Source organism: Eumetopias jubatus, unplaced genomic scaffold (assembly GCF_037043125.1).
Source record: "Eumetopias jubatus isolate StellerSeaLion01/CBP00866 unplaced genomic scaffold, mEumJub1_p1.0 scaffold_6, whole genome shotgun sequence".
Taxonomy (NCBI): domain Eukaryota; kingdom Metazoa; phylum Chordata; class Mammalia; order Carnivora; family Otariidae; genus Eumetopias; species Eumetopias jubatus.
The window spans coordinates 79,006,482-79,029,180 of record NW_028274812.1 but is presented as its reverse complement, the minus strand read 5'-3'; the positions used below and the strand labels follow the sequence as shown (position 1 = coordinate 79,029,180).

Below are 22,699 nucleotides of genomic sequence, written 5' to 3'. Positions count from 1 at the left end.
AGGTCAGAAGTGTAGATCAACCCTAGTAGTCAAATCAACCACTGGGCTGGGACCAGGATACCCAGCTGTGATATAATGGGTTTGATAAGAATCTCTAAGGACTCATTATGCTCTGAAGAGACATGATTCTAAGGTTTCTGTTTCTCCCATCAAAGTATGAGGAATTTTTGTTTTAGTTGTTTTAATCAGAGGTTAATGCGCACTACTCAGAACAAAAGGGGGGTATCCATACAACCTCCTTATCCTTTAGTGAAGGAGATGGCACCCCTTCTTGCGACACCTAATTATGATAAATTTAAATCGGGCATGCAGTTACCAAGGGAAAAAACAACCTCCTGCAAAGTCAGCTTTAAAAAATTCTTCACAAACAGTCAAATGAATTCATCCATTTTCTATGGTGCAGACAAAATTAACTTTTTCTTTTTACCTTGAACACTAGTGTATAATCATTTTGAACAACAACAACAAAGATATCTATCTAAATATACCCAATGGCTTATCTTTACCTCCTTGAAGTCGTCAATGCCCCCTTTTTTTCCAGTAACAACCATCATCTTCTAGCAGAATACATAATGTAGTTATTTCTTATGTTTATGGTTTATTGCCTATCACTGTGCTAGAGTGGTCCTCCACCCCACAGAGGCCAGGATCTTTTTTTCTCATTGTTTACTGAAAACTTAGAGTAGTGTTTGGTATATAGAAAGCATAAAAAAAAAACCTTAAAAACTAAAACACCTAATATCTTCTAAATCCAAACCCCAAAAGTAAAATGGTATGAAGAGGAAAGGAGAGACACATTAGTGCATATAGATCAAATATGTATAATATTCATTGTACCTGCTGGATGAATAAAAGGCTTCAGAGTTTTAGAATAAGTTTTAGTATAAATAGCCATATTAACTAATGTCAACTGTTTCACTGAAAAGATATAATTCAAACAAAAAGAAATGGCAATATTTGTAGTAAAGCAGCTTATTAAAACTAATTTAATGATAGAGGAGCAGGAGCAGATGAGGGCAAACCATTAATTTTTTCCATATTAACTATAGACATCTGCATTATTCTGTTTGTCAGTGTTTCTACATCTCTGAAGTCAACAGAATTTTGATAGCCTTCCCAATACTGACAAAGCAAAGCCTAGTATCATCAGGGGCTCTCACAGATCCACAAAGAGGCAATGGTGGAGGAAAAAGTGGACATTGGCTCTAAGCAGTGGAAGAAGCTCATGTCACCTGCACCACAAGTAAGTGAGCACGACCATCATTGTCTCTGTTGGCTTTTCCAATCCATGAAACTTAAGTACACAGACTTCGTGTGCCAGACTTGTTTCAATTCCCCACTATGAAGCCCTTCATTCAATCATCTGTGTACCGGTGCCTTATGAAAGTCCTTGTAGCCATCCGAAGGGGTACATGCACCCCGATGTTTATAGCAGCAATGTCCACATAACCAAACTATGGAAAGAGCCAAGATGTCCATTGACAGATGAATGGATAAAGAAGATGTGGTATATATATACAATGGAATACTAGGCAGCCATTAAAAAAAACACACGAAATCTTGCCATTTGCAATGATGGGGATGGAACTAGAGGGTATTAGGCTAAGCAAAATAAGTCAATCAGAGAAAGACATTATCATATGATCTCACTGATATAAGGAATTCTTTATCTCAGGAAAAAAACTGAGGGTGGCTGGAGTGGTGGGGGGTGGGAGGGATGGGGTGGCTGGGTGATAGACATTGGGGAGGGTATGTGCTACGGTGAGTACGGTGAACTGTGTAAGACTGATGAATCACAGACCTGTACTTCTGAAACAAATAATACATTATATGTTTAAAAAAAAAGATAGTAGGAAGGGAAAAATGAAGGAGGGGAAATTGGAGGGGGAGACAAACCATGAGAGACTATGGACTCTGAGAAACAAACTGAGGGTTCGAGAGGAGAGGGTGGTGGGGGGATGGGTTAGCCTGGTGATGGGTATTAAAGAGGGCACGTACTGCATGGAGCACTGGGTGTTATGCACAAACAATGAATCATGGAACACTACATCAAAAACTAATGATGTACTGTATGATGACTAACATAACATAATAAAATAAAATTATAAAAAAAAGAAAGTCCTCTTTCATGCAGAATGTATAAGTTTAGGTAGCTGAAGAAATGTTCTTTTTATTACTGCATTCATCTCCCAGTAATCCATTTAATAATAACAATTACAATAACATCTTGAATTTAAGCAGTGCCTTTAGCACTACTTTCTCATCTGTCAGTTGCTATTTCTTTGATAGCTTTCCTCTCAATGCTTACATATAAAATGGAAAGATGTGGAGGACAGAATTATAAATATTACTTTATAGGATAATTTAGTCAAATATGGCAATGCCCAGAACAAATTACTGAAGACTATTGTGTGATTTATGGTTTATGTGACAAATTGCTCTATAAAATAGAGGCTCAATAAAAGCCAGAAGGCCTCCGATAAGGGATCATCTGCTACAATCACAGACCATCAAGAGAATACAGGGCACACAATATCCATGTGGCAGCATGGCATAGAAGAAAGAGCATTCACTTTAGAGTCAGAAAGACCATTAGTGAAATTGAAATTCTTGCTCTATCCTTACTAACTGTGACCTTGAGCAAGTTTCTTAACTTCTTTAAAAGTTAGTTTCCTCTGCCAAAAGTTGAAATGCAGATTAAATTGGATAATATAAACATATAGTAGACACTCAGTAAAAATTAGTTGGCATTTTTACTATTCTCTAAATCTCAAAGATAACAACTCTACAGTTTCTATGGTATGTTACTGTTAAGAAAAACAGTCATTACCATTATTAAAAACACACATTTATTGAGCATTTAGTATATGATAGATTATTTTTCACAAAAATAGAATATATGTTGAGATAGGTTATTTTATTACTTTATCTTACAGATAAGGGAGACTGGGAAAATCACAACTTTTCAGTGACATACCTGCAAGCCTCCAGAGGTTTCTCATTGCCATTGGAATAAAATCCTGACCACTTACTGTGGCTCACCAAGCCCTGTAAGGGCTGGTCCTTCCTCCTTCCATGACTCATCTCCTACCACCACATCCTCACCCTAGGTTTCCAAACTCAACAAACTTGTTCTCTCTGTGTAGAGTCCCTAAACTAAGGGCCTCCCACCCCCTACTTCAACCCCCATTTTTGCATGGCTATCTCCTTGTTATTCAGATCTTAGAATAAACTCCATTTCCAGAGAGGCCTTTCTCAACCAGCCAATGGATAGTAGCCACAAGGTTATTCTCTATGACATTACCCGATGTTAATTTTCTGCAGTTCTTACTCTCTGATTATTGTTCTTATTTAACTATGCATTTGTTTGTTGCTGCCCCCCTCCGCTACACGCCCCCCACACACACACACACACTCTCGAATGTCAGCCCCAGGACGCTGTCAAGGAACCTTAATAGCTGTATTCACTTCTGCATCCCCAGTTCTTAGGACACTTCCTGGCACATGTTTGGTGTGCATAAATATTGTTGATTGACTGAAAGAATACATGAACGAGTCACCTTAATCTCTTTGATGTTGAAAGACTTTCCTTGTGTTCAAAACTCAAATTTAGTCACTTTCTCCAGTTCACTAGGCACAGAGAACAAACAGTGCAACTCATGTATCAAACATCTTCTATTTGCTAAAACATAGTAACTAACTTACCCCTTAGATTTTGGAATGCAAAACACTAAAAAGATTACTTCACATACATATATCCACCTCATTCTTCTCTACTGTGACTAAGTTACTTATTGTATATTGGTTTCTGTTACATCTATTCCAGTCTTGGTTTAATGCAGAGAGTACTTTTTAATTCCCACCACCCACTATGGACCTTACCACTGCAGCTGCCTCCATGTGCCACTCTGCCCCTTTGAGGTCTGTACCAGAAGGACACCCAGCACTGACAGTGACCAAGATACCACCCTAGGCTCTTTGTGGCATTCCTAAACTTCCCAGTTCTGGGTAAGCAATGTCTGTGACCAGCTGGTAATGTCTCTGTAATGTTTCCTCCTGAGATAAGAATATCTATTCTACTGGGACGCCTGGATGGCTCAGTCGTTAAGCATCTGCCTTCGGCTCACAGGGTCCTGGGATCAAGCCCTGTGTCGGGCTCCCTGCTCTGCGGGAAGCCTGCTTCTCCCTTTCCCATTCCCCCGGCTTCTGTTCCCTCTCTCGCTGTCTCTCTCTGTCAAATAAGTAAATAAAATCTTTTTAAAAAAAAGAATATCTATTCTACTGGGTTGTAATGGGAATTAAATGAGGTAATGCATGCAAGGTGCCTGGGAACGCTAAAAATTGTACCTAATTCTACATACATGTTTGGAAAGAGATAAATGGATCAATGTCAAGAAAGAGAAAAATAGGGGCGCCTGGGTGGCTCAAGTGTCTGCCTCAGGCTGGGGTCATGATCTCAGGGTCCTGGGATTGAGCCCCATGTCGGGTTGGGCTCCCTGCTCAGTGTGTAGTCTGCTTCTCCCTCTCCCTCTTCCCCAGCTCATGCTCTCTCTCTCTCTCTCTCAAATAATAAATAAATAAATAAATAAATAAATAAATAAATAAATAAAATCTTTAAAAAGAGAGAGAGAGAGAAATATCAGAAACTCCTTAAAGTTCCAAAAAGGCAAATTGTTCTCTGGTAGACACAAATTTTCCCTGCCTAAGGTACTTTAATAAAAAATTAACCTTATAGCTATTTGCTTATAGCTAAGAGAGGAATCCTGTTATACAGCAATAAATTATTGCTCTAATATAAGGAAAAAAACAGAATAAGATTTGTATTTTTAAAAGGTATATATTTTAGATTTTTTTCCAAAACAATTCAAACAACTTGCAAAGAGACTGTCTTAAATAAATCTCCACACACTGTGGGCCCTTCAGAACACGCTGCAGAATGTAGCTAAGTGGTAGAAGCTCCAAAACAGATAGGGTAGCAGAGAGGGCAAGATGGGACAGTGACATGTACGGGCAATGAGATTCTCACTGCCCATAGTTAGAGAGCTTTTAATTTTAAATATTATCAGTTCTAAATCAATTAAAATTATTACAGTGTAATAATTATTTTCAGTGTACAAAATTAAGAGCATCCAAGAGACAGACTGGAAACTAATTCAGAAACAAGTCTCTTTGAATTTGTTTCCAGGTGTTCTTGTGAGAGAAGTTGAAGGTAGGTCAACATGGAAATTAGAGAATTGACAAAAAACAGAGATAAGTGGACATACCAGTAATACCTCTGAATAATTGTCTAAATACTTCCTTTTAATTCAATTTAGTTAATGTTTATTTAGTCCCTTCTATACATAACAGCATGCCTGCTTCTCTGTTATGTACCTTGTGATTCCCAAGACATCACTCAGTTTAAATGTTCACAAATTTTTTTAAGCTTTCAATTTGGGCTAAATAGTTTTCACTCATTGATTTTGGACCTGAACTTCAATATTTAGATTAATAATGAAACTTGAAAGAAAATTCAACCAACTTTGTTAAAGATAATGTTCTTTCTCATACTTTTCCTTTTCTAAAGTTGTAATTTCTTTTCTGTTGGTTCAAAAATTCTATGATATTCCCACAAAAACTCTACTCTCACCACTGTTATGATATATGCACACTCTACATTTAAAATTGATTCCAACTTACACAAAAAATAAAAGGATAACAATGAGGACTTATTATTCACATTGGAGACCACTTCGTAAAAGGATTCATGATAGGTTTCCATCAAACATAGAGCTTCTTTCATGCAGTTATATTATTCAATTTACAAAATTGAATTTTCACGAATGTATCTATTGCCCAAAGTGCAGTAAACCATAATCTATGAAAATCACATTTCATGATAGATCAAATGAAATAAGCCTCACAGATTTCTATTAAATCTTAGGTCGGAGGGGTTTTGTTAAAGAAATTCACGAGTTCATAGCTTCATTTAAGCATCACAAGATGCTCTAAATTTTATGAGAAAGTAGGTCAAGGTAGTGCTATCCCCCTAATGAGACATGGTGGGGGAGAATTACATGAGAAAGGGCAAGAAAAGGAGTAAGTTCCTGGATGATGTCAGGGTTCAATGCTCTATGAATATTCTCATGTTGCTCCATGATTAGAACTTTTTGAGCAAAGATACCTAGCAAACCGCATTAGAGGGTAACTGAAATAGAAATCCTAAAAATAGAGACGACTGGAGAGACCTCTCAACTCTCCTTGAAGCCATTTACTTGGGGTAAATGGCTTACTTGGGTGTGAAATAAGATCTTCCCACCCTCTCTCCAGAGAGGAATTGTTTAAATTCTAGAGCAAAAGTCTCTCTACATCTTCTGAGGGGAGGACAAGCAGATGTGCCAGCCACTCTACATAAGATATAAGATTCATAATTTTGGCATTCCTCTCCTGTGGTGCCTGGGCAAGGACATCAGGTCTTACTTACGTCACTGTGTGGAGACTTGTGGGGCCTGGAGAACTGGCACTAAGGTGCTCTGTAAGAAGCAATTTGTCTATTTTCTGATCCAGAAAACTTGGGTTCCCTGTCAAGATAGATAGATAGATAGATAGATAGATAGATAGATAGATAGATAGATAGATAAATACATTTAAAAAATGACAGATAAACAGAGAATTTGTGGATAAATAAATGTCACTAAATTGAGGGCAGAGGGAAGAACCCTCTTACATAGACCAGAATTTCTCAATTTTGGCTTTTTGAACCACTTAATTCTCTGTTGTGGGAAACCATCCTATGCATTGTAATGATGTTTCGTGGCACCCCTGGCCTCTATCCACCAGATGTCAAAAGCTCCCCATCAGATGTCAAAAGCTCCCCTCCAGTGGAGACAACCAAAGATAGCTCCAGACATTGCCAAATGCCTCCTAAAATGCAAAATCACCCCTGGTTGAGAATCACTGATATAGACATATTAAATGTCACCAACTATGGCCTCAAATTCATAATAGTCTTCAAACATGGCTTATTAAGTGGCCACAGCGCAACTGCTGTTCTCCTTTTGCTTTAGCAAACATTACCCCAGTATTAGTTTGGATCATTAAACTAAGGTTACTATATCCCAAAGCAATACTTCAGGGGATTATCCTATTTAGAAAGTTAGCTCTCCTAGACTAAATTATGTGATTTATTAAAGAGAGTAGTCCAGTTAGCCGGACAGTAGTAATCCAATTAAAAAAAAAACAACCCAAATATAAAGTTGTTTGCAATTTACAGAATTTCAAGGTTGGAAGAGACATAACTACTCATCACTTCTGACCATACTTATATCCCTTTTTAAGTTTTTACTTAATTTTTACTTCCAGTTGGTTAACATACAGTGTAGTATTAGTTTCAGGTGTACAATATAGCGATTCCATACAACACCTGGAGCTCATCACAAGTGCACTCCTTAATCCCCTCACCTATTTAACCCATCCCCCCACCCATCTCCCCTCTGGTAACCATCAGTTTGCTCTCTATACCTAAGAGTCTCTTTCTTGGTTTGCCTCTCTCTTTTTTTTTTCCCCTTTGCTCATTTGTTTTGTTTCTTAAATTCCACATAGGAGTGAAATCATATGGTATTTGTCTTTCTCTGATTTATTTCACTTAGCATAATACTCCCTAGCTCCATCCATGTCACTGCAAATGGCAACATTGCATTATTTTTTATGGCTGAGTAATATATATATATATTATATATATATAGTAATATATACAGTACATATAATATGTAATTGCCTATAATATGTAATACATATTACATATAATATGTAAATATATATAATATGTATATATAATATGTAATATGTATATGTCTTATATATAATATGTAACTGAGGCCATAGTAATATATATATATATGCTTTAATATTCTCCACAATATCCCTGGTGAGTTATGGTCCACCCAGTGCTTGAACATCTCCACTGATAAAAAAGGTTATTGCTTTCTAGACAATTTGGAATTTTAGAATTTTCTTCCTTAAACTGAGGAAAAACTATCTCCTTTTAGTTTCAACCATGATCCAGTGAGTCATTCAAACAAATCAAAATACATTCCCACATGACAGAATATAACATATTTGTATTCAATAACATATTTCTCTAATATCTACCACTTTTGGATTAAATACCTATAATTCTTTCCACCATATTTTGTAAAGCAGGATTTTAAGTTCTTCCATCTTGACCATTCTGTGAAATATTTACAGTTTGTTCATATAGTTTTTATAATCTGGTTTCCAAAATTGAATGCCATACTCCAAGTGTGATCTGAACATTATACCATAAGAGCAGATAACATCATGTCCCCTTTCTAGATACTATGTTTCTTTTAATGTAGCTTAAGATAGCTGTGTTTAGCAATAAAGCAAACAGAAAAAAATGATAGAGGGACTTCTTGAAGTCAGTGATATAATTTTGATGAATAATAAAGAAGACAGAGATTCTGTTTTGTTTCTGTCTTCTCTAACAAGGAAAATTACCTCTTGAAAGAAAATTTTAAAAGCAAGAATGGCTTTATCTCTTTTGTCAGACAAACCATACTGTTAATTCATATTGAACTTCTCTGTTTCAACTAGAAAATGTCCCCTTCATATATACGCTGCCAAATCCCAAATCCCCCTACCAAGTTGTAGTAATTAGAACAGCATGGTACTGGCACAAAAACAGACACATAAGTCAGTGGAACAGGACAGAAAGCCCAGAAACAAACCCTTGATATCATGATCGATTAATCTTCAACAAAAGAGGTAAGAATATACAATGGGAAAATGACAGTATCTTCAACAAATGCTCCTATCTTTATTTGTGAAGTTAGTATTTGGATCCAAGTTTAGAATCTTATATTTAATTTCATACCAGTGAATCTCTGTAAAAATATTTTCTAGATTTTTTATTTAAAATTAACATTGAACTCTCCAGTCTATAGTTATGAACTCTGCACTTTCACGTTTTTAGAAAAATGTAACAGTTAGCCTGTTCCTCTCTCCTATCACCTCATACTGCTGTTTACATTTATGTACATACTTACCCTCTTTCATAGCCACCTTCTACAATATTATTTCTACAAAAATGAATGAACCCCTTCAAGAGGGGGTGATTTTGCCATCAATGGACTTGTTCAAACATAGGCTAGATATCAGTTACTAAGAACTCTCTTTCAGAAAATAATTCATTTTGATATAAAAGACAAAGGCAAATATGTATTTTCTTTATTATTAGCAAAATTATACCTTTGATGAGAAGCAACACATCTATTTATTGGTTTGTTCTATTGCCAATATAACACATTAAGGTCTCTTTTGATGTTCTCATTTTTTCTGAGGCTCAATTTCTGAACTCCAGTCAAGGTTATGTTTGACCCGAGATGTTCTTGGAGATGTAAATAAGAATTAACACAGAGCTTGGAATACTGCTCAAAACAAGAAAGAAGTTGTCCAAGAAACTAAACAGTATATAAATTTCCAGGATTGCATAAATATACTGAATATTATGGAATAACTGGCTTTGTCTTCACCTACTAAAAATATATAAACTTAAAGTTTCGCACTAGTTTACCAAAAATTCTTTAGAAGTCCTAGGGCAAAGAATTAGAATTAGGAGATTCATCAATAGGAAAAATTAAAATAACCTGGAAGCAATACATAATCAAAATGTCACATTTCTATATGCTAATAATGAAGCAGTAGAAAGTGAAATTAAAAAAACAATCCCATTTACAATTGCACCAAAAATAACACAATACCTAGGAAGAAACTTAACCAAGAAGGTGAAAAGCCCATACTCTGAGAACTACAAAATGTTGATGAAAGGGAATGCCTGGGTAGCTCAGTTGGTTAAGTGTCTGCCTTTAGCTCAGGTCATGATCCCAGGGTCCTGGGATTGAGTCCCACATCAGGCTCCTTGCTCAGTGGGGAGCCTGCTTCTCCCTCTGCCTGCCACTCCCCTTGCTTGTGCTCTCTCTGATAAATAAATAAATAAATAAATAAATAAATAAATAAATAAATAAATAAATAAACCTAAAGTGTTGATGAAAGAAATTGAAGATGACACAAACAAATGGAAAGGTATTCCATGCTCATGGATTGGAGGAAAAATATTGTTAAAATGTTCATACTACTGAAAACAATCTACAATTTAATGCAGTTCCTGTCAAAATACCAAGAGCATTTTTCACAGAGCTAGAACAATCCTAAAATTTGTATGGAACCACAAAAGATCCCAAATAGCCAAGTCATCTTGAAAAGGAAAGCAAAGTTGGAGGTATCACAATCCAGATTTCAATTTATACTACCAAGTTGTAGTAATTAGAACAGCATGGTACTGGCACAAAACAGACACATAAATCAGTGAAACAGGATAGAAAGCCCAGAAACAAACCCTTGATAGCATGATTAATTAATCTTCAACAAAAGAGGCAAGAATATACAATGGGAAATTGACAGTATCTTCAACAAATGCTGTTGTAATATGAAAACTGGACAGCTAGCTACCTGTAAAACAATGAAACTGGACCACTTTCCTACACCATAAACAAAAGGAAATTCAAAATGGATTAAGGACTTAAATGTGAGACCTGAAACCAAAAACATCCTAGAAGAGAGCACAGGCAGTAATGTCTGACAATGACCACAGCAACATTTTTTTCTAGATATGTCTCCTGAGGCAAGAGAGATAAAAGCAAAAATGAACTATTAGTACTACACCAAAATAAAAAGCTTCTGCACAGCAAAGGAAACTATCAACAAAATGAGAAGACAACTACTGAATGAGAGAAGATATATGCAAATGACATATCCAATAAAGGGTTATTATTCAAAATATATAAAGAATTTATACAACTCAGCACAAACAAAACCAAATAATCCAATTAAAAATGGGCACAAGGCATGAATAGACATTACTCCAAAGAAGATATAGAATTGGCCAACAGACACATGAAAAGATGATCAACATCACTCATCATCAGGAAAATGCAAGTCAACACCACAATGAGATATTACCTCACACCTTTCAGAATGGAGTTAAAATTAAAAACTCAAGAACAAGTATCAGTGAGGCTGTGGAGAAATAAGAACTCTTGAGCACTATTGGTGGGAATACAAACTGGTGCAGTCACTGTGGAAGACAGTATAGAGGTTCCTCAAAAAAATAGAACTATCCTATGATCCAGTAATTGCACTACTGGGTATTTACCCAAAGAATATGAAAACACTTGAAATGATATATGCACCCTTATGTTTACTGCAGCATTATTTACAATGGTCAAATTGTAAATTTGTCCATTAACTGATGAATGAATAAGGAAGACGTGGTGTATATATACAATGGAATGTTTTTTCAGCCACAAAAGAGAATGAAATCTTGACATTTGCAATGACATGGATGGGACTAGGGAGTATTATGCTAAATGAAATAAGTCAGAGAAAGACATATCATATGATTTCACTCATATGTGGAATTTAAGAAACAAAACAAACGAAAAAAAGGGGAGGGGAGAGACACAAACCAAGAAATAGACTCAACTATAGAGAACAAACAGGTGGTTACCAGAGGGGAGGTGGGGAGGATGGGTGAAATAGGTGATGGGGATTAAGAGTACATTTATCTTGATGAGCACTGAGTAATATATAGAATTGTTGAATACTATATTGTACACCTGAAACTAGTATAACACTATGATGTTAACTATACTGGAATTAAAATTTAAAAAAATACATCCTGGAAGCTTTGAAATGCCTGATAGATATTGTTTGATATTTTTTGTGGGGATGATGGTGGGGCAGAGAAAGCCACCCCCATCCCCACACAAATATCAGACAACATCTATCACAAAAATGCACAATGACTCCAATATACAGTCGCCATCTATGTCTGTTTATCTTTCCTATACTTTTTTTTTTACAAAGCAACTTAAGGACCATCGATGCTATAAAAGTTTTCTTGAACAACCCTGTCATTCCTTTAGTATCTTTAAGTTAATTCCTTAATATTCTGTCATGCCTCCCCGGTACGCTGTAAAATTATTAGAGACAGCAATGACATCTGGACTTCCATATATACCCACAAGCAACTAAGAAGAATAGTTAAATTTGCTCTACTGAGCCCTCCACCAAAAGCTATACCTACAATAAATGTTTGAAAGATAAAAGTTATTTTATGCACGAGTATTTTTGCTTTGTAGTAATAATCTGTCAACTTTTAGGAAACAGTATTTTTCTGATTAGTTTTTGTTCCATTTGCTGTCCCTGATAGCTTTTTAATTAAGTTGCTTGTTTGTCAAATGCCAGTTTGCTATGCTTGTTCTCCTTCATGGATTCAAAAATAATCAGGGCAGGTGTTGTATAAATTGTATAGGATGACATGCTGTCATGATCAATTGCTAATTAATTTCAGAGTCTTTCTGCTCCTATGATGTGGGTGCACTCTCTCAAATGAAAAACAATACACAATTATTACACATTTTGTGTTTGTTAAAGCATTTCATAATTAATAGTAGAGATTAATTCTTAAGCAAGTGTTTTCATCCAAGTGTTAGCAGACTCTGTTGTGTAGAAACTATGGTTGATTTTATTTTTTATTCTAAGAAGCCAGTGATCGTTACTAGGCAACATATGAATATATGGGGAGAAAAAAATTCACCTTAGATAGAACTCCCATATATGATTAAAGGAGAAACATTTTAAACAAGAGTCAATAAAGGGGTCCTTCATGTTTTTGATAACAAAAACATACCACCCAACAACTACTGAGCTCTTTCTATGTACCAAGTACTTAACATGTATCATGCCACTTAACTTTAACACCAACTAAACGGCATTGGTACTATCATGGTGTACACTAGGAATCTGTTGTGCCATTAGACCACTTATCATGTACTAGGACTTCAAATGAGTTGTGCAAAATCACACAGCTTCACTAAGCAGTAAGCTTTACTGGGGAAAGGGAGAAATGTAAAAGACCAGAGTCAGCACAAAGAAAGCATGGGTTCCTGTATGCTCATTGTCTTATAGTAAGGCTTGTCAAGCAGGATACTCTGCTGAACTCTTGGTGTGATTCCATATTCTTTACCTTTAACAGGGTATGTATGATACAGCAGTTGGGTAGGGGGTAAATAATCAGATTGTGTTTTAGGTGCAGTTTGGGGTACCAGCAGTTTGTAGCAGTTGTCTGGAAGTTAGCTCCCAGGCCCTAGAAATCTTGAGGCCTGAAATAGAAAGTCCCCAGAGTAGCTCCTCCCACTGACAGAAAGGAAGACCTGGGTCTCAGCAATCAATTTGTCCAGGGGACCCAATTTGTCCAGGAGACCCCTGGTTATGTTTGGATTTTTTTTTTTTTTGGTATTACAAGTGATATTTTATTTTATTTTATTTTATTTTATTTTATTAACATATAATGTATTACTTGTTTCAGGGGTACAGGTCTGTGATTCATCAGTCTTACATAATTCACAGCGCTTACCATACCACATACATTTGGATTATTTTTTAACTGAATCACAAAAATTAAGTTTTAGGGAGATTAAATTACTTATCCAGGACAGTTGAATGATATCATTGGAACGTCAAAAGGAGCAACTGACCTAGAATGGTGAACCTGTGAAACTATTTTTTGGAATGATATAGTCAAAAACAGACTGTTTACTATCAACAGTCTACAATAACAACCTACCAAGATGTACTCTAGGTAGAAAGAAATGAAAGCAAAAAGAAATAGGAGATGCAAGAGAAAAGGATGAACAAAATGATTGGCAAACATGTAGATAATTTTCAATAAACACTGTCTGAATTAAGAAATAAAAGGAAAATAATATCTAATTTGTGGATAAAAAAACAGAACAAATAATGGATAGTAATACCACATAAGTCAGGATAGATTGGAGTCTATATATTCCATGGTGTATATGTCTTCGGGAGAGGGATTTTGATATAATATTTAGACTCAGATAGGTATGATAATATTTCAAAAATAACTATTTAGAAAGAAAAATATGTATAATTATGAAACAGAATGGGAAAAATGAATAAGAAAACAAAGGTAGCCTATCAAAAGATTAAAGAGGCAAGAAAAAGGAGAAATGTAAAAAAGTGGAATAAGGGGTCCCTGGGTGGCTCAGTCAGTTAAGTGTCTGCCTTCGGCTCAGGTCATGATCCCAGGGTCCTGGGAGTGAGCCCCACGTTGGGCTCCCTGCTGAGTGGGGAGGCTGCTTCTCCCTCTCCCTCTGCATCTCCCCTGCTTGTGCTCCCTCGCTCTCTCTCTCTCTCTCTCTCTCTCACTCTGTCAAATAACTAAATAAAATCTTTTTTTAAAAAGTGGAATAAAATGAAAATCACAAAATAAGATGATAGAAACATGTACAAATACTCCAGTAATCAAAATAAATTTTAAAAAATCTTGCCATGTAAACCACAGAGAATGTCAAACATTTTTTCACTCAGTTACATGCACTGTATGAGAAGCACACTGTCTTAGCTAAGGATGCTATAACAGAATAACAAGGCTGGGTGGTATATACAGTAGACATTTATATCTCACAGTTGTAGAGGCTAAGTCTAAGATCAAGATGCTGTCAGATTTGGTTCCTGGTGAAGTCTGCCTTCTAGGCTTGCAGATAGCTGCTTTCTTGCTGTATCCTCATATGGCAGAGAAAGAGAGAGACAGACAGAACTCTAGTCTCTCTTCCTCTTTTAAAGACGTTAATGCCATTCATAGAGGCCTCATCCTTGTGACCTCATTTAAACTAATTACTCCCAAAGTCTCATCTCCAAATACCATCACATTGAGGTTTAGAGTTTCAACATATGAATTTGGGGCAACACAAACATTTAGTCCAAAATGCATGCATACTACATAAGGATATAGAAGAGCTGAATGTAAAAGGACAGGAAATTATCTTTTCTATGTAAGGCCAATAGTGGGCACAATAAAGCTGGGGTCACTCTTTACTAGCTAATCCAGATTTTAAGACAGAAAACATCATTAGAAATAGATAGGAACACTACATTATGATAAGAGGTTCAGTTCAACAAGAAGCTATTACAGTTCTAAACTTCAACTAGCCCAATAAAATAGCATATATACAGCAAAATTTGATAGACTTACAGAAAGAAAAGGACAAATTCACCATCATAATAAGCAATTTTATCACTTCTCTGACAATTTTTGTCACAGGAACATTCACTTTTCACATATTATCTATGGCTGCTCTTGGGCTTCCAGTGGCAGAGTTGAGTGATTGATAAAGAGATGACATGATCCACAAAGCCTGAAATATTTACTATTTAGCCTTTTACAGAAAAGGTGAATCAGCTTTTGCCCTAGAGGAAGATCCTGAGACAAATATTTGAGGAAGAAGCTTATTGTCAATGTGCAGAGAACACTGGTAGAAAGGTGAGGAAAGATGACAGGGAAAAGAAGGCAGTCACGAAAGTATGGGCCAGCCAGCCACAACTATGCGTAACTGATGCTTAGTTCTATGGAGTAACTCTGGGAAGCAGTGTAGAAGAGAGAATGACAATAGTCCCAACTGTAGTCCTAACAGAGCCAAAGCAGTGCAGTGGGAAGGGAAAGAAAGTGTAAGAGCAAAGTAAGGAGAGATGGCAAGAGAGCGGGCCCTCATCCTACCTCTTTCAAGTGCACATTTCTGAGCGAAGTTCAGATCTGAACTGAGGAAATGGGGAGAATTTTTGAACTGGATGAACAATTGAAATCTAAATTAAGATTTCACTGGGATTCCTTTTTTAAAGATTTTATTTATTTATTTATTTGACAAAGGGAGACACAGCGAGAGAGGGAACACAAGCAGGGGGAGTGGGAGAGGGAGAAGCAGGTTTCCCGCTGAACAGGGAGCCTGATGCGGGGCTCGATCCCAGGACCCCGGGATCATGACCTGAGCCGAAGGCAGATGCTTAACGACTGAGCCACACAGGCACCCTTCACTGGGATTTTTGACGACTAAAAATGAGACTATTGTAATGCCTGAGATGGGGAAAGCCATGAGATTTGTGTGAGGAATCTCCCTGAGATGAAGCAGGAAGAGCCAACAGTGTTTCAGGATTTGAGAGGGAGGAAATGAATACTATTTCATAATTGCACCTCACCAGTCCAGCTTATTTAATTAAACATTAATAAGAAATAGCTCCCAAGATGCTAGGACATATAAAGATCACAAAACAGCATAATGTGTGAGAAAGTTTAGGATAGAGAGCAGTACTCGTCAGAATGGAAGGCAAAGGTTTCTCTCAGGAGACCTGATGTGCACCATGGACTGTGGTAGGCACTAAAAATGCGAGCATGAAAAACAAAGATGCCACAGGAAGAGAGTGATGAGAAAGACAGCATAAAAAGACCTACTATCACAGGAAGTAGTGTCACACAAACACAAACTGATATCAAACTAAATCATACACACACACACACACACACACACACACAGAGGAAATCAATGGTTGCTGAAGAGTTTTAAGTAGTACAGTGACGTATCAAGACTCTATTTTATAAATATTACTGTGACAGTAAAGTGGAGGGTGGACTGGAGGAGCGAGTGCCAGAAAAAAGGCAGTAATAACAGAACTAGAAAGAAGGGTAATTACTAAATGGACATTGAGTCAACCCAGTCTGGCCATTGTCTAGGAGTAGATATGTGATTCCTCACTTGGATGATAGGTTCTATGATCACCCCAAAAAGGAGAATACAGGAAAAAAGAACACACTGTGGGAGAAGTTTCCCTAAAACATCCCCTGAGTTATCTGAAAGGGTCATCACAGGAACCTTTCCCTTATATCTATTCTTCAAGGTTTATGCCAGATGTTATTCCTGGGAAACAAATTTTCCCTCCCTGCATTTATTGTCTGTATTATTGTACGCATATTGTGTGCATTATTCATCTAGTGTTCTGAAGTTTGTGATTTATTAAGTCACTCTAACATGACCTTGGAGAGTTGGATGAATTGAGTCATTTTTACTTTTCAAAGAGCCAAAGTAGACATGAGACCCATAATAGGTACTCAGCAAACTGAACAAATGTGTGAATTAATGCATAAATACTTGTCCCTCAACCTACATTTACCACAACTGAAGACTATGACATGGCCAGGTAGTTCCGCTCCTCCTAAAATAGCTGCTAAAATCATCTCTCTCTTAGGCTTATTTCAAAGAAAGAAGGAAATTGAATTGACTGTTTTAAGCAGTAAGTGGAAGCAATCATATCTCCTCTCTTTCTTATTCTCTCTCTCTCTCTCTCCTCCCCACACACACTACCCATCCCCTAGGTTACAATACTGAAGTCATAGGGTAAAAAAGGAACAATATTTTCAGTAACAAAAGTTAACATTTATTGAGCACTTTCCATTTGCCAACACAATACCAAGTACATCATATACGTTATCTGATTTCATTCACTCATTAGTTGAATGAATGATCTAGGCAATGTTCTAAGCATCAGGGACACAGCAGTGAACAAAACAGACATGTTTTCTATCCCCATGGATGTGAGGATTCTAGAGGATATGGACAATGAACAAGGTAACCAGTAATAAATAAGCAAAATTCAGACTGTGCAATTGTAACAAAGGAAATAAGTTGGGAGATATAAGAATTTGGACATAGCAGGTGCAGGGTAGGTTAAAAGACCTTTTGAGAAGATGAAATTTAGGCTAAAATGAGGATGAATAGGCCCCAGCCATATGAAGGGCTGGAAAAAGTAAGGTCTCAGGCAAATGGAAGAGCAAGTAAAACTAGTCTGAAAGAAAAGTAATATTCTGGTTTGTCTGAGAGAAGAAAGGAGATGAAAGAGACTAGAGCATGATGAGCCAGGAGGAAATGGGTAAGACATGGATTAGGGAAGGCCAGGCTGTGGAGGGTCTGGTAGGCCATGGTAAGAAAGTTGGTATTATTGAACTTATAATGGGAAACTACTGAAATGTTTTTAAGCAAGAGAGTAACGTGATTAAACGTTTAAGCTCTGGTTGCACATGGAAAATAGATTTGGAAGTTGGTTCGATAATGGACATAGAGGGACTGGTTTGAAGACTCTCTCTCCAGTGGTATGTATGGCAAGAGATGAAGAAAAGGGGATGGATGATTGAAAATAAAATTTCGAGATATGCAAATCTTGCTTGTCAATTGGGTGTGCGTAATGAAAAGCAGATGGATATCAAGAGTAAAACCTAGATTTTTGATTGAAGCAACTGAAAGTATAATGGTGTCATTTACTAATAGAGAACAAAGGGAAAATCGGGTAGGGGAGGGGGAGAATCAAAACTGTTTTGAGCAAATAAAGGAAGATACACATCTAATTTTGAACAAGTAAAGTGATATATACATCTAAGTATATATATCAAGTCAGCAGTTGGATTTATTAATCTGAAGTGAAAAAAGGAAATAAACATTTGGAGCATATTGGGAAATAGAAGTTATTTAAAGAATGAAAATGGTTTAAATTACCAATGAGTGACATATTAGAGAGAAGAGAAAGGGGAGTGAAAGGAAAAGAATGGAGAGATCAGGAGGGGAAGGAAAAGAGAGAATAAAACAAAAGAGAGCCCAAGTTAGCTTTGGGACATACTAACATTAGAATTTGGACAAAAATAGAGGGGCAGGGGATGAATAAATGGAAAGAAAATCAGGAGAGTAGTTTATAGTCAAAGTTAAGGGAAGAAAGTATTTCAAGAAGAATGTAGTATAACAAATGCTGTTGAGCAGTTGAGTATAGTAAGAACAAAGAAATATACACAATAAATTTTCACAATAGCCCTGAGCTAATTATTGATACTATCCCTACTTTAAAGTTGAGAAAACAATAGTTTTAGAAATATATCATTTAAAAAGTAAGTTCTGGAGATAGGATTATAATTGAAGCTGATAATGAAAAAGAAGTTTATCATAACAAGGTAGAGATTGAAAAAGAGCACATAGAAGGTATAATTTGGGAGAGAGAGCATTTTAAAGAAGTCATAAGAAATTGGGTTCAGAATACCTAATTAGGGCTCAGGAGAGTGAAACATTGCTCATTTTATTTCAAATTGAATGATTCATCGATTCACCAGATACCTTCTGAGTATCCACTCTATGCCATACATTGTTCTAGGCTCTGGACACACAGTGGTTACCAAGATCCTGCCTCAAGGTGCTTACATTCTAGGGAGAGAAGCTAACAATAAGCAAGCAACAAATAAATAATCATATAGCTTCTGGCAGTAACTAATGCTAGGAAGAAGAATAAATCAGGGGAAGGAGAAAGTTATGATGGAGAATCAAGGGCTGTTTTCAGTAGAGTTGTCAGGAAAAACATCCTGAAGTATGTAATACTGGAGCAGAAACTCAAATGAACAAAAGGAGTGAGCTATCTGTAAACCCAAAAGCAGGTCCATCAGCAAGCATAAAGGGCCAGGAATGGACTGAAGTTTGATCTGTTTGGCAGAAGAGCCAGAACGTCAGTGTGTCTGAAGAAGAGTGAATCAGAAGGAGTGGCTGGAAAAGAAGGTTGGGATATGGGAAGGAACTGAATCATCTGTGGCTCAATAGGCCAGGGCAAAAAATTGTCATTATATTCTAACTGCAACCTCTTGGAAGAATTTTGAGGAGGGAGGGGCTTTGGTCTGATTTATACTTGCAAAGTTCATTCTATCTGCTATGTGGGAAATAGACTTTGGGAATAAAAACGGATGCAGGAAACTGCCCAGGTGAGCAATTTGATATACCTTTTCAGATATAACCCAAAGCTTTAAAGTCTCCTAGGTCTTAATTATGCGGAGGGTCAAAATGTTCCTGACATATCACAGGCATGTGTTGGTTAAGAAAAGAAGTTAAGATTAGAATGAGGTAAATTTGCCATCAGCAACACAAGCATTTGAACCATAATTAACTGCCATGGTTTTATGGGCATTTATCCAGATCCAATCTGTGACTTTTATTAGCTTCACTTTATGTTTGCATAAAATCTAATGGGGTGTTTTATTTTGTTCTTGGAGAGACTTTAATTGTAAAACATTTTATAAGTTATAACCATCATTTACATGGATGCTAAGATATGGCATCATTTGTATGTATTAAGGAGAAAAGAGAAATACTGTGAACCACTTAAATATTTTCATATAACATTGTATTTCAGTATTAAAGGAGAGAATAAGTATTAAAACATATGGAATAAACAAACTTATGTTACAGAATAACCCAATAAAAATCAAATGTATTTCTAAAACCAGGATCCCATTAGTTTCTTTTTATTAGTTTTCTAGGGAAACACAGCAACCTTCAAAAACAGTAGAAAAAAACAGCTAAACAAGCTTCCTTATAGAAAATTAGAAAATGTTTGTGTATCTGTGTGCCTAAGACTAAGAGCTATTAAAACTCCAAATAAATTAACTAAAACTAATCTTATCTTACCTGAAATTCTATTTTATCCTTAGGGATTCTGCATCAGATTTTAGTAAAGAGGTTATTCCTAAATAGGATTATCATGATATATTTTTATTGATAGAGCAATGTTCTTCAAGTTTGTACAACTGTTCTCTGCCTCAAAGTGGTTGAAAACAGTTTCAAAAGACTCTAATGAGTTTAAGAAATACCATAGATTATTTTCAGTGCCCTTTCCATGGGATGGGTTCAGAGTTGGAGAAAAATTAAATCCTTGTAGGCTTCACTCTTAGTGAATCCAGAGAATAAACGTTGTTGAGAAAAGCCCAAGGAAACATCTTCCCATTTACTGGGGAATGTAGACTTCAGGCCATCTAATTAAGTAAAAATTAAATATAACTCAAAGAGCATCTGACATATTCCATTAAGCATTTTCCCAGACTTTAAAACTATTTTGTATTATATTGGGAGATAGAATTTGAATTTAATCCTCCCCCAAAGATATACTTGGCTTCCTTACATTTGAACCACTGTTATGACAGAGCTTCCTATTCAGTCATGGGGCAGAGGGAGAGCTCACTGATTTAGACAAGGAGATTACAGCCACTCAGTTGGGGAAAGTGGAATTCAGAGTATTGCCAAGTAAATTAATCTTAATATTTCTGAATATAGCAAACACCTGAAGTTGAAATATTTTAAATTTCTTGGGTAACTTAATCTATAAAATATTTGTTTTAACATCATTCTATGAAAAAAATGTACTTTAAAAATGCTCAAAAAAAGAAAAAATGTATTTCTGAAGCAATTTAAATATACTTTGAACAATTTGCTTCTACAAAATTAATTAGAAACTTGCCATTTTGTTCATTTATAGTGCAAAGAGGCAATATAATGAAGATAACTGATACCTTCCTTGAGAGTCCTGTGGTCCTCTGTAAAGTATATGACTCTTGGGAAGTTATTTAACAGTCTGAGCCTCAGTGTTTACATCAGAAAAAAAAGGCAATAGTAATGTCTAATTCATTTTATTTTTGTGAAATCTAAATAAAATAATGTTAAACAGAGCATAACTTTTGGTGTTACAGTAGAAAGTAAATATGAGTTCCTTTTCTGTCCAATCACTGAAATAACATCAATCCACAAGAAGTATAATTTGAATTAAAGCATTGTCTTGTGTGAAATGTTATGAACAAAAAATTGATGTCATGTTTGCTTAAAAGTGATGAAAATATGTCCTATTCCTATCTATGCTATAAACAGAAATAAATATGCTGAGGTTATAGACTAGGGGAAGGCAAGAAACAAAATTAATAGAAGCAAAATCTAAGGTATAGGAAAAGAGGAAAACTGGAGGGAAGATGAATTCCAGATAATGGAAATGGCTCACACTGTAATCACCTGGAGACTTGAGGAAAAGAACCAGAAGAATATACCAGATACAATAAAGAAATAGCATTTTTTAAATATTATTTTAGAGAGAGAGTGAGAGAGAGGGGCAGGGAGGAGGGAGAGAGACAAGCAGATCCCAGCTGGATCCCACAACCCTGAGATCAGGACCTGAGCCAAAACCAAGAGTCGGCCACTCAACAGACTGAGCCACCCAGGGGCCCTAGGAATAACATTTTATTTTATTTTTTTAAAGATTTTACTTATTTATTTGAGAGAGAGAGAGAGCACGAGCAGGGAAGAGAAGCAGAGGGAGAGAGAGAGAAGCAGATTCCCCGCTGAGCAGGAAGCCGTCCCAGGGCTGGATCCCAGGACCTTGAGATCTTGACCTGAGCCAAAGGCAGTCACTTAACCAACTGAACCACCCAGGTGCCCCAGGAATAGCATTTTAAAATATAAAGAAGTCTTACAGATCAATATAAAAGACATTAAAGCTCCTATGGAAAATGCGACAAAGACATGAAATGAGAGCTTAAAAGAAAAAATATATATATGGCATTAAACATATGAATAATTTTGCTCTGTTTTTATAGGAATAAAGTAACCTAAATGTCACCTGTTGCCTATCAAAGTAGCAAACCTCATAAAATAGTAAAAGTAGTAGTAGTAGAAAAAGAAGAACCAGTACAGTAAAACCCATGCCTTTACCAAATGCTAATGTGAATGTAAATATGTAATAGGTATACTCTTTCTTGAAAGCAACTTCAAAATATCTATAGAGAACTGTTAACAAGAGTTTGTATTCTCTAAGTAATTCCACTTCTAAGAAAATAGATGCAAAAAATATATGTAAGGATGTTATTTTCAACATTGATTTATAACACTGAAAATTATCTAAATATCCCAATAATGGATTGAATAGAAAAAATGGTAAACTATGA

The 22,699-nt window shown here is 36.1% G+C and overlaps 1 pseudogene; it reads left to right on the top strand.

Moving 5' to 3' along the window:
- Positions 1-1,177: 1,177 nt before the first annotated feature.
- Positions 1,178-22,699, top strand: part of LOC114213004 (protein numb homolog pseudogene) — a 148,920-nt pseudogene continuing 127,398 nt past the window's right edge.